At 43.7% G+C, this 24,116-nt stretch overlaps 1 protein-coding gene across 1 annotated transcript in view; it reads right to left on the bottom strand.

The window, feature by feature from the left end:
• EXOC6 (exocyst complex component 6) overlaps window positions 1-24,116 on the bottom strand; it is a 355,061-nt gene that overhangs the window by 318,019 nt on the left and 12,926 nt on the right. The window lies entirely within an intron of this gene.

Raw genomic sequence — 24,116 nt, 5'->3', positions numbered from 1 at the left:
ATGTATACCTTAAATTTATACAATGTTACATTTCAATTACATCTCAATTTTTTTTTAATGAAAAACCTTTGGGTTAATTCATAGATGGCTTTGGGGCATCTGGGTGACTCAGTCAGCTAAGCGTCTGCCTTCAGCTCAGGTCATGATCCCAGGGTCCTGGGATCGGGTCCCACATCGGGCTCACTGCTCAGCGGGGAGCCTGCTTCTCCATCTGCCTCTGCTATTTCTTCCACTTGTGCTCTCTGGCTCTCTCTCTCTCTCTCTGTCAAATAAATAAATAAAATCTTTTTAAAAATTCATAGATGGCTTTGTATATTATTTTCATCATTTTGTAAAGATTTTATTTATTTATTTGAGAGGGAGAGAAAGAGAGCATGAGCAGGGTGGGGAGAGGGGCAGAGGAGAGAGAGGGAGAAGCAGACTCCCCGCTGAGCAGGGAGCCCGGCACGGGGCTAGATCCAGGGCTAGGACCCTGAGATCATGACCTGAGCAGAAGGCAGATGCTTAACCAACTGAGCCACCCAGGTGCCCCTATTTTCTTCATCATTACGATGAGATGATCCACTCAACTCTAGAAATTAAGACTAAGAAATGAACCAATAACTGAAAACTATTACTAATTCTTCCATTATTTCCAGTTACATGCTGTCAGGAAGTTTCTTTTCTTTTTTTTTTTTAAAGTAATCTCTACCCCCAATGTGGGACTCAAACTCACAACCCCAAGATCAAGAGTAACATGTTCTACTGACTAAGCCAGTCAGGCAACCCTGGCAGGAAGTTTCTTAAGCCATAATATATACCCTTTAAATCTTATGCTTTTAACATTTTTCCTATGTTGAACCAATACTTGTGTTCTTATTGCCATCAAAACCTTAAGGCCTTTGGGTGATAATCATATGTCAATGTAAGCTCATCAGTAGTAACAAATGGACCACTCTGGTGGGGGATGTTGATAATGAGGGAAGCAATTCACGTGTGGGGGCAGAAGATATACATATGGGAAATCTCAGTACCTTCAACTCAATTTTGCTGTGAACCTAAAACTGCTCTAAGAAATAATGTCTGGGCACCTGGGTGGCTCAGTTGAGCATCCAACTCTTGGTTTCGGCTCAGGTCATGGTCTCAGGGTCATGAGACTGAGCCCCACATCCAGCTCTGTGCTCAGCATGGAGTCTACTTGAGATTCTCTCTCTCCCTCTCCCTTTCCCTCTGCCTCTCCCCCCCCCACTCGTGCTTTCGCTCTCCCTCTCTCTAAAATAAATAAATAAATTCTTTTAAAAAGAAATGTCTATTAAAAAACAAACACCTGAAGTCCCTCCAGTGGGACTTCCACTGAGTCAATGTGCTCCACTGAGACATGAAGAGCACAAAATGTAAATTTCACAAAACTTCAATGTGACAGGGCAGTTTTAACTCTTCCCTTTCCATTCTTTTCCTAGCTCTACCAAGAGGGCCACCTGGGGCTATGCGATGCCTCTGTGGGTCTGCAGTGGGAAGCTTGGGGGAAGAAGGCACCCCTTCCTCAGGGATGTCTAGCCTCGGGTCAGGGTCTCAGCATGGCACTTGAGGCTCAGGCTGGATGCAGCTCCAACTGGCCTCCTCAACCAGGTGTCTTTGTGCAGTACACTAACTGCATAACAGTACACGGCAGCCCTGGTTAGCCATCACAGTAGTTTTGAATTACAGATCTTTATCTTCCTCTGTCCAATCAGAAATGAAAGCAGTATTGCTTCAGGTAGTCATGAAGCAAAGGGAAAGAAAAAAGTAGATGAGGGTCCCACAGACGAGACTTCTGAACAGTGGAGTCGACTCTTGTGAACCCTCAGTATCAGATGTTTCATCTTATTTCTACCAGTCTAAACTCACAACTTCAGCTGAAAAGCCAAGAAGTATATTTACAAAGTATGGATTCAACCACAAACTATCTGAATTCATGTTGGAGGACCTAGACCTGACTCTCCTCCACTAGAGCGAGAAAAGTATTTATTTTTTTCCTCACTGTTGTTTTCCCAGCTCTCAACCCAGTGCTTGGTAAATAAAAAAGGGTTCAATAAACATTCATTGGCCGAGGTGGTGTTTTTATAGGGGAATAATAAAGCCAATTGCCATGCTCCTTTCACAGACATGAGAACATTTCCCTTACAGCTTAGGCACAATAAAAATGCTTCAAACATTTTTCAACTCTGTAGGTATCAAGAAGGAAGGCAGGTGAGAGAGACGTGTACTTAGATGAAGTCTGCAGCAAGCACTTTGGTGGTTGAGAATCTGGACTTTGGAGTCAGAGACCTGGATTCTAATCCTAGCTTTTCTATCCACTGAGTTGGGGACACTGCACAAAGTGACTTAACTTGTCTCAGTTTCCTTATCTCTAAAATTGAGATAATAATGCCCATTTAGCAGGGTTGTTGAGAGGATTAAATACTACTACCCATTAGAAACACTGAACACAGTTACCAGCACAGAGTAAACACTCAATAAAAGGCAGCTATCATTCATATTTCTGCATCTTCAGAAGGCTAGGAAAAAAGTAAAGTAAAAGAGGGTAAAATTATGCAAATGTGGCAAAATCTTGACCACTGGTGAATCCAGATAATGTGTATAGTTTGATGCACTGGTCCTACTTTTATGTACATTGGGAATTTTCCATAAATTTTTTTAAACTAAAAGTCAGAAAATACACAAAAAAACAACTGCCACCCACTAACCAAATATTCAGTCAATACTACATTTCTTCCCTTGGTAAATCAAACACCATGTGCAGGACATCTCATGCCATCTGTGTGGGATGTTGGAGTCCCTGCCCTCAGAGAGCTTATAGTCTAGTTGGAGACAGACATTAAACACATAGTCCCTCAAATAAATCTATAACCACAAGTTCAGAAGATGCCCCACAGGAAATGTAGACGAAGAGATGGACTTCATTGAGAGAAGTCAGGAAGGCCCCTCTGAGGAAGTTGTATGTAAATGAAGACCTGAGGAGCTTAGCTGGATAAAGGAAGGGGGGAGAACATTCAGGTGGAGCCCCCACCATGGATGGGCAAAGGTCCCAAGGCAGGAGTGGAGGGAAGGCCAGTGTGGCTGGAGCACAAGGCAAGGAAAAATGTGGCTCGAGGGAAGAATGGAGAGTTGGGCAGGGCTTTGGAGACCCTGCTGGAGCTTTGGGAAGCCTCCAAAGCGACTGACAGACAGCTGTCTAGTCACTCAGTAGCAGAGCTGCCTCTGGGAAGGGAACTGGGAGATTAGATAAGAGAGGTTGAAGGAAAACAATCTTCACTATATATACTCTTCTGTACTGTTAATGGTTTTCTTTTTTAAAAATTTTTATTTATTTGAGAGAGAGAACATGAACAAGGGGTGGGTGGTGGGAGGGACAGAGGGAAGGGAGAAGCAGACTCCCTGCTGAGCAGGGAGCTCCAGCTCAGCTGGATCCCAGGACCCTGAGATCATGACCCCAGCGGAAAGCAGATACTTAACCCACTGAGCCACCCAGGCGCCCCCTATTGATAGTTTTCTATTAAAAACAAATCAAGGGGTGCCTGGGTGGCTCAGTCAGTTAAGCGTTGGACTCTTGATTTCGGCTCAGGTCATGATCTCAGGGTCATAAGATCAAGCCCCAGACCACCTCTGTGCTGAGCACTGAAACTACTTAAGATTCTCTCTCTCCCCCTGCCTCTCCCCCACTCCACCCACCCACTGCCTGCCACCATGCGTGCATGTTCTCTCTCTATATATAACAAAAACAAACAAACAAATCAAACCATCAATTTAAGAGGAAAAACATTCCCCACCCTCAAAGGAAAAAATATCGAAATCACACATGATGAGGGGTGCCTGGTGGCTCAGTCGGTTAAGAGTCTGCCTTCGGCTCAGGTCACAATCCCAGGGTCCTGGGATCCAGCCCCGCATGGGGCTCCCTGCTCGGCGGGAAGCCTGCTTCTCCTTCTCCCGCTCCCCCTTCTTGTGTTCCCTCTCTGGCTCTGTCTCTGTCAAATAAATAAATAAATAAATAAAAGAGTCTGCCTTTGGCTCACGTCCTGATCTCAGGGTCCTGGAATGGAGCAGAGTCAGGCTCCACACTCAGCAGAGACTCTGCTTCTCCCTCTCCCTCCGCCCTTCCCCCTGCTCGCACTGTCTCTCTCTCTCTAATAAATAAATAAAATCCTTAAAAAAAAAAATCACCCATGATGAACACACACAACATTGGGTTACACAGTAGCAGAGGAGAAGACAGGCTGACAACAGACTTCAGACCAAACAAAAGCTTTCCCAATAATTGCTTGACTTCAGCTTTCCTCATGTTTTCCAGGGGTACAGCCTTTCAGAAGGCCCAGGTGGAGTGGTTTCCAGGGAGAACCCAGAAGTTTTGAGAGCCCTTTAAGGCTGTGGCTTATGGAGCGCCCAGCAGAGAGTACCAGGAGACCGTGTTCAGGCACGCACGGCATGGCTGATGGCTCCTGGACGGTTCTGAGGGCCGGGGGGGCAGGGGGACAGGGTTTTCAAAATCTCCTGAGAGGCCTTGCTCCAGGTTTGGGGGAGGGCGTTCAGAGTAAGGCAGAGATGATACCTATGGTCAGTGGTCAAGGAGGGGCCTCATGGTGCCCTGTCTTCAGGAACGGACATGCTGCTCCGTGCAAAAAGTAGGAGCTTAGTAAAGCGGTCAGACACAGCTGGCCAATACAAGGGTTGATCTTGTTAACTCTGGCCTCACCGTGGCCTCTCCTTTCTTCCCTCCTTCCCATCTTGTTCAACCAATCATTTGATTACCATTCTCTTGAAGATTTTGTGACCTGCAAGAGTATGGTTCACAATATATAAAGAGTGGATTTCGCTATGCAGTGGGATTGTCAGTTATACTGTTACTTTTTCTTTCTTGTTTTTAATTTTTCTCCAGCAAACGTGTTTACTTTTGTAGTACAGAAGGGTATATGGAAATCTTCTCCAACGTCTGCATACAATTTTGCCACCAAGAAATTGGAAACTACAACTATCTCCTTGTGCTTTTGTATTAGAAATAGAAAATGAACAAGAACAGGGTCTTTAGGACAGGTCCAGGGATAGATACTGCCAAGGCTTCGGACCTACGTCCATACTTTGTTCCCTCCCACATTCCTCAAGGATCAAAGGTTCAACTTATTTCTCGATTCTCCAGCCCTACATTCCCCACCCCCACCCTATTCCCCTAACACCTGCAAGCTGGGGCACCCTCTTGAACCATATTCTTCACTTCAGCTGCCTTTATAAATGAACTTTCTAAACTAGGAAAGCAATACTCCACACCGCTAAGCAGACGCAGTTTCACTAAGACAGATGGAAACAAAGAAAGGGGACCACACTCACTTGAAGATTTGCATAGGCCCAGACACTGAAAGTTGGGGCCTCTAGAATTCAGCCAAGTTGTTCTTACAACTCCTGAAAAGTCACCTTTCCCCTTGGTTCCCCAGCCCCATTCAGTGATCCTCTACCCCTTTAGGACTACAGCTGGATGCATAAGGGCTGACTCCCATCCCAGGGTCAGATTGCCTGGGTGCAAATCCACATGCTGCCAGTTCAGCTCTGGGGACTTGAACAAATCACTTCACTAAACTTCTATTTCCTCATCTGTAAAATGTGGGTAACATCTGAATTAAATAAGATAATGGGTGTGGTGCCAAGCAAGCACTTAATAAATGTGGGTTTTTTTTTTTTTTTAACTATGTTCCTTGTTATACTTTTCATCTCCATGACTGATTTATTTTATAACTGGAAGGTTGTACCTCTTACTACCCTTCACCTATTTCACCCATCCCTCCACCCACCTCCCATCTGGCAACCACCAGTTTGTTCTCTGTATTTAAGAGTCTGTTTGGGTTTTCTTTGTTTGTTCATTTGTTTTGTTTTTTAGATTTCACATATAAATGAAATCATATGATATTTGTCTTTCTCTGCTTGATTTCACTTATTGACTTATTACCCTCTAGGTCCATCCATGTTGTCACAAATGGCAAGGTCTCATGTATTATGGCTGAGTAATATTCCATTGTATATATAGCACATCTTCTTTATCCAATCATCCGCAGGTGGACACTTGAGGGTGCTTTCATATCTTGACTATTATAAATAATGCTGCATAAACATAGGGGTGCTTATATTTTTTCAAATTAGTGTTTTTGAAAAAAAAAAAAGGGGGGGCGCCTGGGTGGCTCAGTTGGTTAAGCAACTGCTTTCGGCTCAGGTCATGATCCTGGAGCCCCGGGATCGAGTCCCGCATCCGGCTACAGGCTCGGCAGGGAGTCTGCTTCTCCCTCTGACCCTCCCTCCTCTCATGCTCTCTCTCTCAAATAAATAAATAAAAAATATTTTTAAAAAATTAGTGTTTTTGTTTTCTTTGAGTAAATACCCAAGAGTGGAATTACTGGATGATATGTTTTTTGCTTTTTTTTTTTGAGGAACCTCCATACTGTTTTCCACAGTGGCTACACCAATTCACATTCCCACCAACAGTGCACAAGAGTTCCCTTTTCTCCACTTCCTTGCCAATAGTTATTATTTCTTTTCTCTTTGATACTAGCCATTCTGACAGGTGTGAGGTGATATCTCATTGTGGTTTTGATTTGCATTTCCCTGATGATGAGTGATGTTGAGCATCTTTTCATGAGTCTGTTGGCCATCAGGATGTCTTCTTTGGCAAAATATCTATTCAGGTCATCTGCCTATAGATGTGAGCTATTTTAAATTTCAGTAATTCTGCCATTTCTTGCTGCCTCTCATCCCATTTAAATTACTATTATTTTGACAGTTATTTTAAATTAAAGAATATTCATTTTATCTCTGAATAATTTGAGGCATTTGGTCTAGACTGCCTCTGAGGTGTCACAAAACTAAGGGAGAAAGAATTCCTTCTGGCAAGCTGTTATTGATAAGTTGTTTAGTACAGTGTTCTGTGTAGAAGGAGGAGCAGAAGAAGAAGACAGCGTAGACTGAAGGTCTCTATGTAGAGAGATCAGGGAAGGAAGCAGCAGTCCAGGTGAGAAAGGGCCTGCTGGAAGAACTAAGTGTTTCATTTTGTTTTAAGTAATATGATAGAGTGGGGTCAGCAGAGAGTCATAACAGGTTATTTGAGATTTCAGAACTATACAACTAGAACAATGGTTCTCAACTGAGGGCAATTTTGTCCCCCAGGGGACACTGGGCAATGTCTGAAGATCTTTTCCGTTGCCACAAAGGGTTCAGGGGACAGCTCCTGGCATCTACGAGGTAGAGGCTAGACATCCTATAACACATGGATAGCACCCCACAATAAACAATTACCCAATTCAAAACATCAGCAGTGCCAAGGCTGAGAAACCTGGCTAGATTTCCACTTTTCTGAGAGAAATGCATACTCACCTTTCTTTGCCTTTAAAAGATGAGTGTTCATTGAAGTTATTTATTATTAGTGTTTTCAAATTTTCTATCCCTGACAATAAGACAATGTTTTCACGTTCAGCTGATAACAGCATCTTCCTTTCCTTTCCCTGCTTCTGGGGTTCATCTTCCCTTACTTTCTGCCCTCACCCTACAAACTCTTCCTTCATCTGAAGAAAGGAATCAACACACAAGAGAGCAATATCCACATACGTTAATGATTACATGATATCCCAATACAATTCCAGGCCTGGTAGCCTTCTCATCAATGCCTCTTTAGATAAGTCAAGGCACTTCACCAGCATGGGCTGCTGTCCAAGCAGATTAAATTAGAAGAGCTTGTAACACACTACAAAAAAACTTATCAACGTGATTAATCAGAAAGAGTTTTACTGGGTTTGTTAATGCGTTTCAACAATCCAACAACTGAGGAATGTGACTGCTGGCTGTTGACCCCGGTAACCCAACACCACCACACTGTGTTAAATTGATAAATTAGTTTAAAAGAATGTTTACCTCCCTTTACTGTATGACTCTCTGCTTGGCGTCCTCTTATGAGAGGATGGATCTGGCTTTCAGGAGTCCAGTGTCTTTGCCTTAGTCTAGTAAGGCAAAGAAAGGCTCACACAAAGAAAGTGAACTTACAATGAATATATTACCCAATACTCTGGAGACCTGGCCTCTCCAAAGCCCCTTCAAGGCTAAAGGCCGTGGGTCCCTTCTCAGAAGCTGCCCCCCACCCCCCACTCATATCAACTAAGGGAGAAAAACAAAGGTCTCTTCAGGAAGCCATGAGCCTCCCAGTGGGAACACTAGGACATGCCCTCCAATCACACTCTTCTTCTAAACTACTTGACTTGGGTAGCTAATTCAGATCTGAGATGTACCATGCAAATACAAATGGCATTCCAGACAATCAACCATCACTGACCAGGAATTTAAGTAAAACAATTACTTACTGGCATTGGCAAGAGCCACTGAATGTAGGCAGCAAAGGCTAAGGGGATGGCTTAAGAGCTGAGTGTTTGAAAGGAGCTGGCACTGGGGTCAGGCCCAATGTCTTAATGACTAACGACAATTGCTACTGCTCATTGAGCTCTTATTACGGCCATTGTGCGAGGCACTCTCTCTCCACTGGATCATTTAATCCTTGCAGCCAACAGTATTACACTTCCTTGATTTGCAGATGAGGAAATGGAGGCTCCGAGACATTGCACTGTCAGCCTTCCTTGAAAGTATCTGGAGGCAGGGGTTAGGACACTGCTCCCTGGGCAAAATTTGCCGGCATGCAGACTTGAATGAGGGGTGGGGAAGGCAAGGCACAAAGGCCCAAAAGACTTGTAGAAGAGCCCTGGGAGAGAATGTAAGACACCCAAAGCTAACAAGGGAGGGGATGCCTTGGGCATTCGAGGTAAAGCCTGGAGAGAATCAGATAGTCTGGATTAGAAGACCACCTGCAAGGGTCCAGAAGCTCCAAAGTGTGGAATATAACTACTTGTGAAATAAGGAATTACTATAGGCATTAAATAACAATAAGTCACTTAAAGAGAAGGATGCTAGCTTTTCAGTTCAAGATTGGTTGTGTGGATTTAAAGGGGGGAAAAATATGATTTTGGTGCTAGTATGTTTTTAAGTTGCTACTTCCTTTAGAAAACAAAACAAAACAAAACAAAACAAAGGGTGTGCTTGGGTGGCTCACTCAGTTGAGCAACTGATTCTTGGTTTCTGCTCAGGTCGTGATCTCAAGGTCGTGAGATCGAGCCCCACATTTGGCTCTGTGCCTAGCTGGAGTCTGCTTGGGAGTCTCTCTCCCTCTCCCGTTACCCCTCCCCCATGCTTGCTTGCTCACTCTCTCCCTCTCAAATAAATAATCTTGAAAAAAAAAAAAAGACAAAACAAAAAACAGGTCTTAGACTGAGATGCTTAATAGGGAATTCAGCTAAAATTTAAGAACATTGTTTTGTTTTCCATTGTATTTTTATAGTTACCTTCCATTTAGGTTAGGTAATAACTGGTTTCCTACTTAATGGTAATAATTTAAAGTTCTCTCTGAGGTAACTGGGTGATAGGCATTAAGGAGGGCACTTGATAGAATGAGCACTAGGTATTACATGCAATTGATGAATCACACTAAACTCTACCTCTGAAACTAATATATGTTAATTAATCAAATTTAAATAAAAGCTAAAAAATTTTTAAAAATAAAGTTCTCTCTAGGGGCGCCTGGGTGGCTCAGTCATTAAGCGTCTGCCTTTGGCTCAGGTCATGATCCTGGGGTCCTGGGATCGAGCCCCGCATCAGGCTCCCTGCTCTGTGGGAAGCCTGCTTCTCCCTCTCCCACTCCCCCTGCTTGTGTTCCCTCTCTCGCTGTGTCTCTCTCTGTCAAATAAATAAAATCTTTAAATAAAATAAAATAAAGTTCTCTCTGATGATGATTTTATAAGTGACTTGATGTAAAGAAAACTGGCTAATACATGGATATGGCCAAAAGTAGGAGGCTGGTCTGGGAATGACTGAGTTTAGGTAACACTACAGCTATACAAGATGTATTTGATGCTTGGTGTAGAAATAAGACTCGGAAATCAAAGGACTCATCAGGAGGACTGGAAGAAGAAGAGAAAGATTGAGTATCAGATTAGATATTTACCAGGGAGAAAAGAAACAAAAGAAAGTCCTACTTCCAATTTTTATTTGTTTGGGTAATATTCTGAAAAGCAATTCAGCACAAGTTCTCTTTGTCTAAGGATATACAATGCAACAGTGACTAGTTAAAAAGGGGAATATCTTCCAATACACTGGCTATTTTGTTTACATAAAGGCAACTGACAGCAAAACACACAGGCACACACCCAGATGCCTGAGCTGAGTAGCTGTCTTGGCATCATTCTGAATTGCTCTGTGCAGGAACAGAACACTGTAACATGGAGACAAAACGGATCTTTTCCCTGCAATAAGAGAGCGGCTTTGCACAAGGTGGATACTGACGGGTAGTGTGCAATTTTCATCCTCCAGCAAAACGTGCTCACCAGCTTCCCCACTCACAGCCGCGGGTCTGACACACATGCCATTTGGTTTATAAGTAGAAGCAGGAATTGAAATTAAGCCACCATCAGCTGTTCGTATCTCAGGTCAAACCAGTCACAAGATGAGACTAGGAACCCTGGAAAAATGAGTCAAGTCCTTGCAGAAGAGAGGCCTTGGAACGCTGAAGAACTTGAGAGGGAGGAGTGTGGATCTCCAAGGGAAGAAGGGTGCGGTCACACAGCCGGAGGGGCACTGAAGGCCATTTGCCTGCTTCCCTATTTTGACCAGGGTCATGCCAGCTGGGATTAACATGAACCAATCAGCTGGCCTTTGTAAATGATAACTTAGTTTGTTGTTGTTGTTGTTAAATATTCCAAAAGTACAGGAAATTGAAACAATATTCTAATAGGCATTTCTTTATTCATCACACAGATTGAATAAATATGAACATTTTTATAGCCTAAGTCCATGAGCCATCTTTGTAAAAAGTTTTGGAAGTGTGTTTCCTCAGGGGGCTCTGGGGTAAATCTTGTAACGAGACTTTAGATATCATCCCAGACAATCCTGCTCTACAAATGGGGGGCAGGGGGGAAAGAAGGCCGGGAGTGGCCCAGTGACTCACTGGAGATCTGGGGTCTGCACAGAGCCAAACACCCTCCCCCCAGCGATCCCCACTCCACTGCAACCCACAATTCTCCAGCTCTCTGCCTGCACTTCCTTCTGCTTCTTCCAAATCCCCAGGCCTTGCCCCAAAGCTAGCTACTCTTTTTTTCTTTTATTTATTTCCTTTTTTTTTTTTTAAGATTTTATTTATTTCTTTGACAGAAAGAGAGAGAGAACACAAGCAGGGGGAGCAGCAGTGGGAGAGGGAGAAGCAGATCCCTCCAAGTAGAGAGCCCGACACGGGGCTCGATCTCAGGACCCCGGGATCATGACCTGAGCTAAAAGCGGATGCTCAACCAACTGAGCCACCCAGGCGTCCCTATTTATTTCCTTTTTTTGAAGTCAGATTAGGATTTACTGGCCTCCTCTCAGGAAGACTCTTTGGAATAGGGCTAGCTCCTGGCACACAGGTAAGAGAGCCACTGTGCTTCTTTAGAAGTCATAACGACAACAATAATAATGATGACAATAACTAGCTTTTACTCAATGCTCACTCTGTGCGGAGCCCTCTGCCAAGGGCTCTGTGGGCACTGTCTATTTAATCTTCACATGAATATGTGGGGGCAGGGGGGTCATCGCCATGATCCCCAATTTAGAGATGAGATAACCAAGACTTTGAGATGTTAAGACTCACACATGGACACAGCTAGAAAGCTCTGAGACGCCACATACTGCTGACCCCACTGAGGCATGGGTGGAGCTGACATCCTTTGACAATGAGACTCCTCTGGTCTCCTCTATCTCCCCGTGACCTGAACCAACAGGATCCCCAAGCCTGGCTGTGCACAAAAAGCCCCTAGGGAGTTTGTTAAAAATAAGATGTTCAGGGCCAGTGTGCACCTGCTGAATCAGAGTGTTCTAGTCTATAGCCCACGAACCTGTCTTAAAACAACTTCTCCAGTGCATGCTGGGCCTGGGAACCTCTGTTGGAGGCTGTTGACTTTTCCGGGCTACTGGAGCCAAAGAGTCTAAGCTTTGAGACCTCCTGCCCTTCTCTTGCCTTCCAAGTGGACTGCTTATGTAGTAGTTCCATGAGTACGAGGGTGCTGTGTTGGGGCTAGGGTCTTGTAAGATGCCTGGTTGCTTAAGAAAATTCAGACTTCTGGGCCCGCCTGCCACTTGCCTGCTGCCCAGAGCGAGAGCTGCTACACCCCAGGAGCGGCCAGGCGGCCGGGAGACAGGGCAAGGCACGGCCACGGCCGGCTGCCCCACCCTCTCCTTCCTGAGTCCCTCGGACCCCTGGCAGGCAGCTGTCCCCCTGCCAGAAGAGAGACGTTCTTCCATGTGTGGCCATCAGAGATTCTAGTCAGGTGGTGTCCCGCAGAGCCCGGGGTCAGAAAGTCCCCAACAGCTTGGGCAGTATTACTGAACGGACTTCAGAGCATCCTGGGGAAGGCAGAGCCATGGAAGGTTAGCCAGAGGAGGGTCTGAGAGGCTGCCTGGCCACGTGATGGGTGGGAAACTGAAGCCCAGAGGGGGAAAAGGAAGGGAAGGGATCTGTATTTTGACCCATGTTTATCTATGAGAAGTTTCAGGCTCCGAGATGTTGAGAGGTTTACCCTGAATCAAATAGTGTTAAATAGGCAAGTAGGTTAGGTAGCTAGTTCTCCAGCACAGAATGGCCTTCGGGTTACCAAATTAGCTTTCTGCACTGTGTGAACATCTCTCTCTGTCTTTCTGGTACATACACATTAGGTAGGTTTAGAAAATAGGACACCACGGGGCACCTGGGTGGCTCAGATGGTTAAGCGTCTGCTTTCGGCTCAGGTCATGATCCCAGGGTCCTGGGATCAAGTCCCGCATCGGGCTCCCTGCTCAGCAGGGAGCCTGCTTCTCCCTCTGCCTCTGCCTCTGCCTCTCTCTCTCTCTCCCTCTCCCTGTCTCTCATGAATAAATAAATAAAATCTTTAAAAAAAAAAAAAAGAAAAGAAAAGAAAATAGGACACCGGTTCAGTGGGTACAGAACTATTTGGAAAGTCATTCTCAGGAAGCATTACACATATTGCCCACATTTCTTCCTTATGCACCTACTTCCAGGACTAGAATTGAAGGATACACTGCTGGGTCCAAGCACATTATGAATCCGGGACTTGCCAAAGCCTGGGCCTTCTTTTTTTTAAGATTTTGTTTATTTATTTGTCAGAGAGAGAGAGAGCACGTGTGTGCACGCGAGTGCATGAGTGGGGAGAGGGGCAGAAGGAGAAGCAGGCTCCCCACTGAGCTAGGAGCCCGATACGGGACTCGATCCCAGAACCCTGGGATGATGACCTGAGCCAAAGGCAGATGCTTAACCGAATGAGCCATCCAGGCGTCCCAGCCTGGACCTTCTTAATCATTTCTCTTTCCACAGTCGTATCTAATTGGCCATTATTAAATGGTTCTTCAGCTTTGTCAGCTCCACCATTACTCAATCCAATCCCCCCTTTTTCTCATCTATTTTTAAATTATAGACTAATCAAGCACCACAGAGTTTCTTGCCTATGCTGTAAGATCTCCAGTTTTCAGGAAATTAATAGCCAATATTCATTGAGCATTTTCTATGTACCAGGCACTGTTCCAAGCATTATACATGCCTTATCTTATTGAACTTTTGCAACAACCTTTTGACGTAGGTACTATTATTATTATTTTTTTAAAGATTTTATTTATCTATTTGACAGAGAGACACAGCGAGAGAGAGAATACAAGCAGGGGGAGTGGGAGAGGGAGAAGCAGGCTCCCGGCTAAGCAGGGAGCCAGACGCGGGGCTCGATCCCAGGACTCTGGGATCATGACCTGAGCCACCCAGGTGCCCTGACATAGGTACTCTTATTATCCCTACTTTATACAGTAAGGAATCTGAAACTCAGAGAAGCTCTATAACTTGCCTAAGATCCTACAGCTGGGATTCAGATCTGGGCAGACTTACTCCAGGACCTGCCTCCTTCACCGTCGTGTCTCTCATAATTCTGGAAATAGGATTTGAGATATTGAGAACCATCTACCTTATAAAAATTTCAATGAACATTTAGTGAGTCCCTTTGGTAGGGAACGTCCTATAGTGTTTATAAAGGTGATTTAAGAAATAGCCATTCCTCTTACAGGGAGTCAAACAGGTATTCAATTAATATAAAAGGTAGATGGTCCCTAGGGGCAATACTAGAGGCACTGATAAAGTGTGATAAAAACACATAAAAAGGATAGTCAACAAGCAGGCAATCAGCAATGACTTCCTGGAGGAGGGGGCATAAGTAACCTCCTTAAATGACAAATAATAAATATTGGTAGAGACAGGGGAGTGCAGTCCCTATCTGCCAGGCAGTACGGTACAGTGAGTGGGCTCAAATCCAGATGTCATCACTTACTCCCTGTGCAGCTTCATCTCTGAGCCCTGGGCTCCTCATCAGGCCAAGTGGAGGTCGTCGCATGGACCTCTCGGGGCTGTGGTACATGGACCTCTCGGGGCTGTGGTGATTGTTGTGGGCATAATGCCTATGAAAATCTAGAACAGCACCCAGGAGGGCCTCACTGATGTGCTGCTCCCTTTTAGGTTCACTGAGTCATTTCAGAACCCATTGCTCTGGGGCCACTGTCCAACAAAGCCCAGTCTGTGTTCCTCTAAGAAAGCACTCTCGTCAAGACTCTGTTTCAGTCCAATATTCAAAAGCAGACCACTTTAACTCTGAGTTTGTAAAGGAAATGAGCAGTGAGGCTTAACTTCAGTGGTGTGGCAAGGAGCTACTGTAATAGAACAAATGGATTGTTTATCAGCTTTCTATCTGTCCCTAACAAAACCATGTGAAATGAGGCATGAGACTCCCGGGTTTTTTAAAAAGATGACAAACACTGGCTAATTTACTAGAGTAGAACATAGTGAGCCAAATGTTTAGTTTTGCATTAAATCTATATTTAGCATTTTCATTAAAAGGGGCAAAATGTAGGCTTTATTGATGCTTCAGTGCCCATTTCAGATTAATGCCTAACATTTAAAACTGTGCATGAAATTGCAAATGTATCAGCAAACACACAAGAAGGGCCAGACTAAGTGCTGTGTGCTTATGCACAGCCAGCCATCTCTGAGGCCGCCAGCGGGTTATTGCGGGGCTTATTTGCCCCACACTTGCCAAGCCTGTGCATAGTTAATATCCCTGATTGCTTAGTTAAATACCTTTTTAGACTGAGAGAGAGAGAGGACATGGAAGAATTAGGGATCATATAATTTTTGTGTAATGGACAATTAAGTCATGATATCCTTCTTGATTTACAGTTGATATTTCCAGGGCAATGAGGGTAGTATCCTTCTGGGGAAAAGCTGTTAGCTTCCTTAATCATCATTCAGGGCCACAGTTTACCTGAAGTAGCTAAGGAATAAAAAGGACTAAGGACCTCAGACTAAAAATAATTATTTTTCAAATAGAACCTAATTTATGCCACCACCAAAACAGTAAGATGAAAATTTCCCCCATTATGAGATGAGAACTTTTTTCTTTAATAATATTAAGTCTTGATTCAGTTGTGTCTTGTATGTGGTTATCCAAATGGCTGGGGAGAAAACTGGTAATAGAAGATATTTCACTACATAGAGTAATAAAGAGTAAATGTTACCTAAAAGAAAAGTGATACAATTTAGAACTGGGAAGCAAGCTAGTGTAATTTTTGTGAAAGTAGGTTTTGGAGTCAGACTCCTTGGGTTCAAATCCCAGATCTGGCCCTTGCCAGCAATTACCAGTTGGCAGACCCAGTGAATATGGAGTGGAGGAGGGTTAGTTCTTCAAAGGGAAGGAGGTGATGGCGTCCCAAGATGAGAAACGAAAGGATTACAAGGAGACGGAAACAAGAGATGTCCAGGCTACTTGTAGCTGAGGGGTGGAGGGCAGGGACCAAAGGCCCACTCTCAAATCCACAGGACAAGACGGGGCCCAGAAGCTAAAGAACTTAAGGCTGAGGCTGAAGATTCATTTCAAACTTTCATGAGGGCCCACAGAATAGGTTCACATCCAGCCTTACTCTACAACCATATATTTGGGGTGGGCCCCAAACACGTCGGGGACAGTGACCACTAGCCATCAGAGCAAGCTGTATAAACATAGTGTCCAGGAAGAGATTTATGATTGGTTTCAGAGAAAGAGGTGGGGTGGGTCAGAGCTGAGAGCCAGTGCAATGATCTACAGACTTCCAGACACTTTATTTTGACCTTGTGTTTAATCTTGTGTCTCATTCATTCAGGTGTTCTCTCTGAAGTCACAGCATACAAGATCCGACACTAACGACTGACTGGGCCACTGACAAGTGCCTCAGCACCACCCAGCACCCCTAAGCAATCTGCAGGATGGTTTGCTTCTTGGAATACTCACAGGGATTCTGATACTTTCTTGAGGGATCTCTGCTTTCTGTTTTGTTTCCAGGTTCCCCAGAGAATAAAGCATCAATACCTAGGCCTCTATTTTCCAAACAGAATTCACAGAATAGTAGTTCTAAGGGAAATACTGGGTGTTACACAAGAGGGGTTCCATGACCAAACAAATGACCTCGAGATCCCCAACTGAGTCATCCAAAAGCCCCTAAACAAATTTTAAAGATACACTGTTAAAGTTAAATTTATTTCTCTATTCTGCAAGCCTTCTCAGAGCCTTTAAGACATTAATGTTCCACGTAAATATCCAAAAGAGAATAAGATATGCTAAATTTCCCAAGCTTATTTGACCCCAGCGTCTTTTCCACAGAGCTGGTATTTTTCTAACAATTACTTTGGAAACTATTTTTCTAAGCTTGGAACTGGGAAATTCTACTTCCACCTGGGACGTAGGAAGCCTCAAGGGAATGCTGCTCCCACACTGGCAACGAGAGAAAATATGGATAATGTACAAAACTCTCACTTTGTTGAGCCCATCAGAGAACTGAGCTACAAAGCAACCAGGGAACTGAATTCTAAAAGATGATCAGCCCTTCTGAGGAGAGACATGAGACATACCAACTATTTCTCTTGCAGCAAAGAATGGGAAGAATAGGTAATTACCACAGAACTGGGTAAGAAGAAACTTTCTTAAAGGCCAAGTGAAGGTAGCATGACAGCTGAAAATCCCTCAGCACTCCAGACATGAGAGGAATCCCTAGCTGCTCGCCATCTCATTTCCATCGGCCTCCACTTGGTGTCCAGGAGAAAGACTGTATGCAGGCAGCAGACCCAAGAGATCCTTTCTCTTGGTGGTATAGTCCTGCAGCCGCGGCCGAGGTCTGAGCGTGGAGCAGTAGTACCTGGCAAAGCCCATTCACACTCTGAGCCCTGCATGAGGACAGGGTGGTGGCTGTCTGCCCCCAGTACAGAGGCAAGAGACACACCCGTGCCCAGGACTCAACTCGGACACAAACCAGAGGTCTGCTGCTGCTGGGTGAGGGACAGGAAACTCCCGCTGGGCCCAAGAGGCCCCACCAATTCAAAGCAGAGTTTGGTTTACTTGGGGAGAGATAACAGGATATCACAGTGGTTATTAGGGTGGACCCTGAAGTCGGACGGACCTGGGTTGGGATCCAGGATCCACCACCCGATAGCCACGTGACCTTAAGCACATTATCGAAGTCACCGAGCCTTAGCTTTCTTTTTTTTTTTTTTTAAAGATTTATTTATTTATTTGAGAGAGCGAGAATGAGAGAGAGTACATGAGAGGGGGGAGGGTCAGAGGGAGAAGCAGGCTCCTCGCTGAGCAGGGAGCCCGATGCGGGACTCGATCCCGGGACTCCAGGATCATGACCTGAGCCGAAGGCAGTCGCTTAACCAACTGAGCCACCCAGGCGCCTGAGCCTTAGCTTTCTTATGTAAAATAAGGATGAGAGTAATAGCTCTGCCGCAGAGAACAGTTAGGAAAACTGGAGTCGTGCAAAACACAGCACAGCCCCAGGACAAGGGAAGCAATCAAGAAAGGGCAGTTTTTGCTTTGATTACAGCAGTTGCTGGAAACTGATAAAAAGCAGTTGAGAATTAGTCTGCTAGGGCTGTCATAACAAAATACCATAGCTGGGGTGGCCTACACGACAAAAATGTATTTTCTCATAATTCTAGAGGCCAAAAGTGTGAGCTGAGGGTGGCAGCATGGCCAGGTTCTGGAGAGAGCTGTGATGCTGATTTGCGGATGGCCACCTTCTCACCGTATCCTTGCATGGTCCAGAGGGCAGAGAGACCAAGAGAGCTAGATCTTGGATGTCTCTCCTTACGGGGCCAGTCATCCCATCATGAGGGCCCCACTCTCGTGATCTCATCTAAACCTGATTATCTCCCAAAGGCCCCAGCTCAAAATACCATTAGGGGTTAGAGCTTCAAAATACAAATTTGGGGAGGGGACACAATTCAGTCCATAGCAAGTTATAAACAGCACTTTCCCAACTGCAGTGAAAATTAGTTGTTTTTACCTGACAATCTTTGGTTCCCCTTTTTTCTATTAACATCAGCCTGTTTTTCTTCTAGGAATCCGCTTACACACTCTCAATTCACGTGTTTCAGGTGGGGCTGACTCCTCCCGTGCCTACTTTGAGGGGTGGGGACATGACCCAGGCCTGGCCATCAATCATATTCCATCTCCAGGCTAAAATGATCAGTTCAGAGATAAATGCATGTTCGCCAAGGCAGCTCAATGAGAGTTAAGTCCTCGAACTTTTGATGTGACTTTTATCTCCTGAAACTTCTATGGCTGGAGTTTTTATTTATTTATTTATTTGAGAGAGATATTGAGAGAACGAGTGTGAGGAGGGGCAGAGGGAGATGCAGACTCCCTGAGGAGCAAGGAGCCCCATGCGGGGCTCGATCCCAGGACCCTGGGATCATGACCTGAGCTGAAGGCACTTAACCCACTGAGCCACCCAGGTGCCCCAAGGCTGGAGTTTCTAACTGTGGAGACAGACTCTGCCTGAGATGCAAGCCTCTGTGCTCTGAGGAAGGAAGAGTTGAGAGGTGATGATGGGGTCCTGAAGACATTGTTTTAAAGCTGGACTATCCAATAATTTAACTGAATTAATATCTTTATAACATGAAATGAACCCAAGCATTTTCTCTCAAACCAGCTTGCTATCTGACCCAGTTCAACATTTACTGTTTCAAAACTACATCAAGAGAAAATCTTTGTGACCTTGGATTGGGCAGAGTTCTTAGATACAACATCTAAAGCATCAGCCATTAAAGAAAAAATTGGTAAGTGGACTTCATCAAAATTTTTAAATTCTGTTCTCTGAAAAACATGGTTAAGAGAATGAAAAGACAAGCCACAGACTGGGAGAAAATATTTGCCAATCACCTATCTGACACAGGATTCATATCTAGAATAAAGAAAGAACTTTCAAAATTCAATAAAAAGAAACAAACAAACAAACAAAAATGGGGGAAAGATGTGAACAGCCACTTTACCAAAGAAGATATACAGATGACAAATAAGTACACGAAAAGATGTGCAACATTATTAGTCATTACAGAAATGCATATTCAAACCACAAACACCACCACACACTATTAGAATGGCTTAAAAAAAAAAACAAAACTTGACAATAAGAAGTGCTGATGAGAACTAGGAGCAACTGGAACTCTCACATACTGCAGGGGGGAATGCAATGTGGTACAATGCCACTGCGGTGGACTGAGTAAGTGTCCCCCTCAAAATTCATGTCCACTCTGAACATCAGAATGTGACCTTATTTGGAACTAGGGTGTTTGCAGATATAATTAGTTAAGATGAGGTCATAGTTCATTAGGGTGGGCTCTAAATCCAATGACTAGTGCCCACAAAAGAAGAGGAAAGGACACAAAGAGACACATGTGAAGACTGAGACACAGATCGAAGTAAAGCAGCTGCTAGCCAAGGAATGTCACGGATTGCCAGGAGCCACCAAAGGTAAGAAGATGCAAAGAAAGATTCTCCCCTAGAGCCTTCGAAGGGAGTATAGCCCTGCCCACACCTCAACTCCAGACTTCTACCTTCCCCAACTGTGAGAGAATAGAGTGCTGGTTTTTTTTTTTTTCCTTAATTTAAATTCAATTTAATTAACATATATTATTAGTTTCAGAGGTAGAATTTAATGATTCATCAGTTGCATATAGCACCCAGCGCTCATGACATCAAGTGCCCTCCTTAATGCCCATCATTCAGTTTCCCCATCCCCCTCCCCCTCTTCCCCTCCAGCAACCGTTTGTTCCCTAAAGCTTAGAGTCTAACGGTTTGTCTCCCTCTCGGTTTCATCTTATTTTATTTTTCCTTCCATTCCTCTATGTTCATCTGTTTTGTTTCTTAAATTCCACATTTGAGGGCCCCCGGGTGGCTCAGTTGGTTAAGCGTCTGCCTTCGGCTCAGGTTATGGTCCCGGGGTCCTGGGATCCAGCCCCGCATCAGGCTCCCTGCTCAGGGGGAAGCCTGCTTCTCCCTCTCCCTCTACCCCTCCTCTCCCTGCTCGTGCTCTCTCTCTCTCTAATAAATAAATAAAATTGTAAAAAAAAAATTCCACACGAGTGAAATCCTAGGTGTTTGTCTTTCTCTGATGGGCTCATTTCCCTTAGCATATCACCCTCTAGTTCCAAGCATGCTGCTGTTTAAACCGTCAAGTTTGTATTAATCTGTTATTGTAGGTTTAAGAAATTGGGGGGGGGAACAACCCAGTTTGGCAGTTTCTCATTAAATTAAACCTGCATTTATCCTGTAACTCAGAAATCCCACTCCTCAATATCTATCCAAGGGAAAACTGACATTCACACAAAAACCTTTACATGAACTGTTTATAGCAGCTTTATTTGTATTCACCAAACACTGGAATCAACCCAAATGTCCTTCAAATGGTGAATGGGTAAACCAAGTATGGCACATGCATACTATGGAATAGTACTCAGCAATAAAAGGAACTAACCATTGCTAAACATAAGAACATGGTATTATGCTAAGTGAAAAGAGCCACACTCAAAGGGCAATACACTGTATGATTAGATTTATATGACATTTTAGAAAATGCAAAACTGTAGGACAGAGAGCAGATTAGTTATCAGGGGCTGGGGGTCAGAAGAGTGGCTGACTACAGGGCAGCATGAGGAGGGAATTTCTCGAGGGGCATAATTGTTCTTTATCCCAAGGGTGGTAGTTGTTATACAACTCTATGCTTTTGTCAAACCCATAGAAGTTTATACAGCAAAGAGTGAATTTTACCGAATGTAAATTACATAAATCAATCAATCAATCTACATCAGAGATGTAGAAGCAGCTTGCCAATATGTTTGTGTATTTGCTTTTAAAGTCATGCTCAGTTATGATGGTAAAATATTCATTTGCATATTTGTTTGATATACCTAAGGTCACTAAAATTTCTTTCAACAACAATTTAGTTGATGGGGCGTCTGGGTGGCTCAGATGGTTAAGCGTCTGCCTTCGGCTCAGGTCATGATCCCAGGGTCCTGGGATCGAGTTCCACATCAGGCTCCCTGCTCCTTGGGAGCCTGCTTCTCCCTCTGTTTCTCTCTCTCTGTCTATCATGAATAAATAAACAAAATCTTTAAAAAAAAAAAAAAAACAATTTAGTTGAAAACATGAAGCATCACCCATACTCAATGGTTTCCTGTCCAGTTAAGCAGACTAACAGGAGCTCACAGTATTGACAATGTGAAGGGCTTCAACAGGAACCACTTTTGAGCTTTTGTGATAATGAATCAGATTTGTGTAATTTTCTCAAAATAGAAAATAACCTCAAAACATCCATCTGAAAAAATAAGATCACAAAAAGAGGAAGGTAGAGGAGGATGCAAAACTGTCTGAATAGTAACAAACCTTAGAAAAATTAAGTACTAAATGTGAAAGGAAAAAATGGGTTTCACTATATCTATTACCGGATCAGTCTGACTGTGGGTTACCAATTGAGAAATGTTTACTAGTACAGATTTCTAACCTTTTACCTAAAAGAAAACAGTGTTATTAAGCTCCAGTGGCCCCTCATCTTTGACAGAGGCAGGTATATAATTCTTTTTTTTTTTTTTAGTTTTTATTTATTTATTTGACAGAGAGAGACACAGCTAAAGAGGGAACACAAGCAGGGGGAGTGGGAGAGGGAGAAGCAGGCTTCCTGCAGAGTGGGGAGCCTGATGTGGGGCTTGATCCCAGGATCCTGGGATCATGACCTGAGCCCAAGGCAGACGCTTAACGACTGAGCCACCCAGGCGCCCCCACAGGTATATAATTCTTAAGAAACTAGGCTCTGGGGTTAGATAATCTTAGTTTTAATCTTAGATATACTACCAGATGTGTAACTCTGGCCAAATCACTTAACCTGTAAAATGTGGATATTAATATCTATATTACAGAGTTGTCATATGAATCCTATAACATAACGTGTAGTAGTATCTGGAAGACAGTAGTAGTATCTGCAAGATAATAAAACCTCAGCCAAAACAATCTTGAAAAAGAACAAAGTTGGAAGACTCACAAGTTGCAATTTCAAAACTTACCACAAAGCTACAGTAACCAAAACAGTGCAGTATTAGCCTAAGGATAGACACCTAGACCAGTAGAATAGAACTGAGAGTCCAGAAACAAACCCATACATCTATGGTCAGTGCTGTTCGACAGGGGTGCCAAGACTATTAGATGGGTAATGAAGAATCTCTTCAACAAGTGTGCTGAGACAATGGGATATGTGCCTGCAAAAGAATGAAGTTGGACCCCTACCTCATACCATACACAAAAATCAACTCAAGGGGCGCCTGCGTGGCTCAGTCATTAAGCGTCTGCCTTCACGGCTTGGGTCATGATCCCAGGGTCCTGGGATCGAGCCCCGCATCGGGCTCCCTGCTCCCCGGGAAGCCTGCTTCTCCCTCTGCTACTCCCCCTGCTTGTGTTCCCTCTCTTGTTGTGTCTCTCTCTGTCAAATAAATAAATAAAATCTTAAAAAAAAGAAATTAACTCAAAATGTGTCAATAACCCAGGTATAAGAGCTAAAATCATAAAACTCTTAGAGGAAAACATAGGGTTAAATCTTTATGACCATGCATTCGGTAGTACATTCTTAGATATGGTACCAAAAGCATGAGGAACAAAAGAAAAAATAGGTTGGGCTTCATCAAAATTTAAAACTTTTGTATGTTCAAGGACATTATCAAGAAAGTGAAGGGGCGCCTGGGTGGCTCAGTCGTTAAGCGTCTGCCTTCAGCTCAGGTCACGATCCCAGCGTCTTGGGATCGAGCCCCGCGTCAGGCTCTCTGCTTGGTGGGAAGCCTGCTTCTCCCTCTCCCACTCCCCCTGCTTGTGTTCCCTCTTTCGCTGTGTTTCTCTCTGTCAAATAAATAAAATCTTTAAAAAAAAAAAAAGAAAGTGAAAAGACAACCTACGGTATGGAAAAAAGTAAATACAAATCATGTATCTGATAAGGATCAGTAAATTATATAATTAGCTTATCCAGAAAATGTAAAGAACTCTTACAACTCAACAACAAAAAGGCAAACAACCCAATTTAAGAATGGACGAAAGACTTGAATAGACATTTCTCCAAAGAAGATATACAAATTGCAAATAAGCACATGGAAAAAATGTTCAACATCATTAGCCACTAGAGAAATGCAAATCAAAACCACAATGAAATAGCACTCATATCGACAAAGAATCTGATGTGAAGGCTAACTCTTTATTCAGAAAGCTAGCCCACACCTTGGGAGAAGGAGAAAGTTGATTATATGGAAGGATGAGCAGGAGCTCTCATCCTTGGGCTGGAGAAAGCAAATTCTAATCCTTAAACTCAGCTACAGATGTATGAAATACAGAAACCAAATTGTAAGAGCATTATAATTAATCCAAAAGCCAACATATTTTTAGACATTTAATATAGTAAAAGGGCCATAAAGTAAGGATTATTGAATAAATGGAATACTTGGTTAGATATTTTAAGGAAAATTTTTATTTGGTTCTTCACTTCATACTGTGGGGCAAAATAAATTCCAGGTAGATTAAGAGTTAAATGTAGAGAGAAGGAAGATTGAGAAGGGAGTCTTAGGGAGAGTTTTTCTAAGGCAGGTAGATGCTCATTTATTCTCTGAATGAGGAAAGACTTTCTAAGCTTAAGAG

Source organism: Mirounga angustirostris, unplaced genomic scaffold (genome assembly GCF_029215605.1).
Source record: "Mirounga angustirostris isolate CCGP_5_RB_7025 unplaced genomic scaffold, mMirAng1.0.hap1 SCAF_6, whole genome shotgun sequence".
NCBI lineage: Eukaryota > Metazoa > Chordata > Mammalia > Carnivora > Phocidae > Mirounga > Mirounga angustirostris.
The sequence above is the reverse complement of the archived record's forward strand: the minus strand, read 5'-3'. Positions and strand labels throughout refer to the sequence as shown.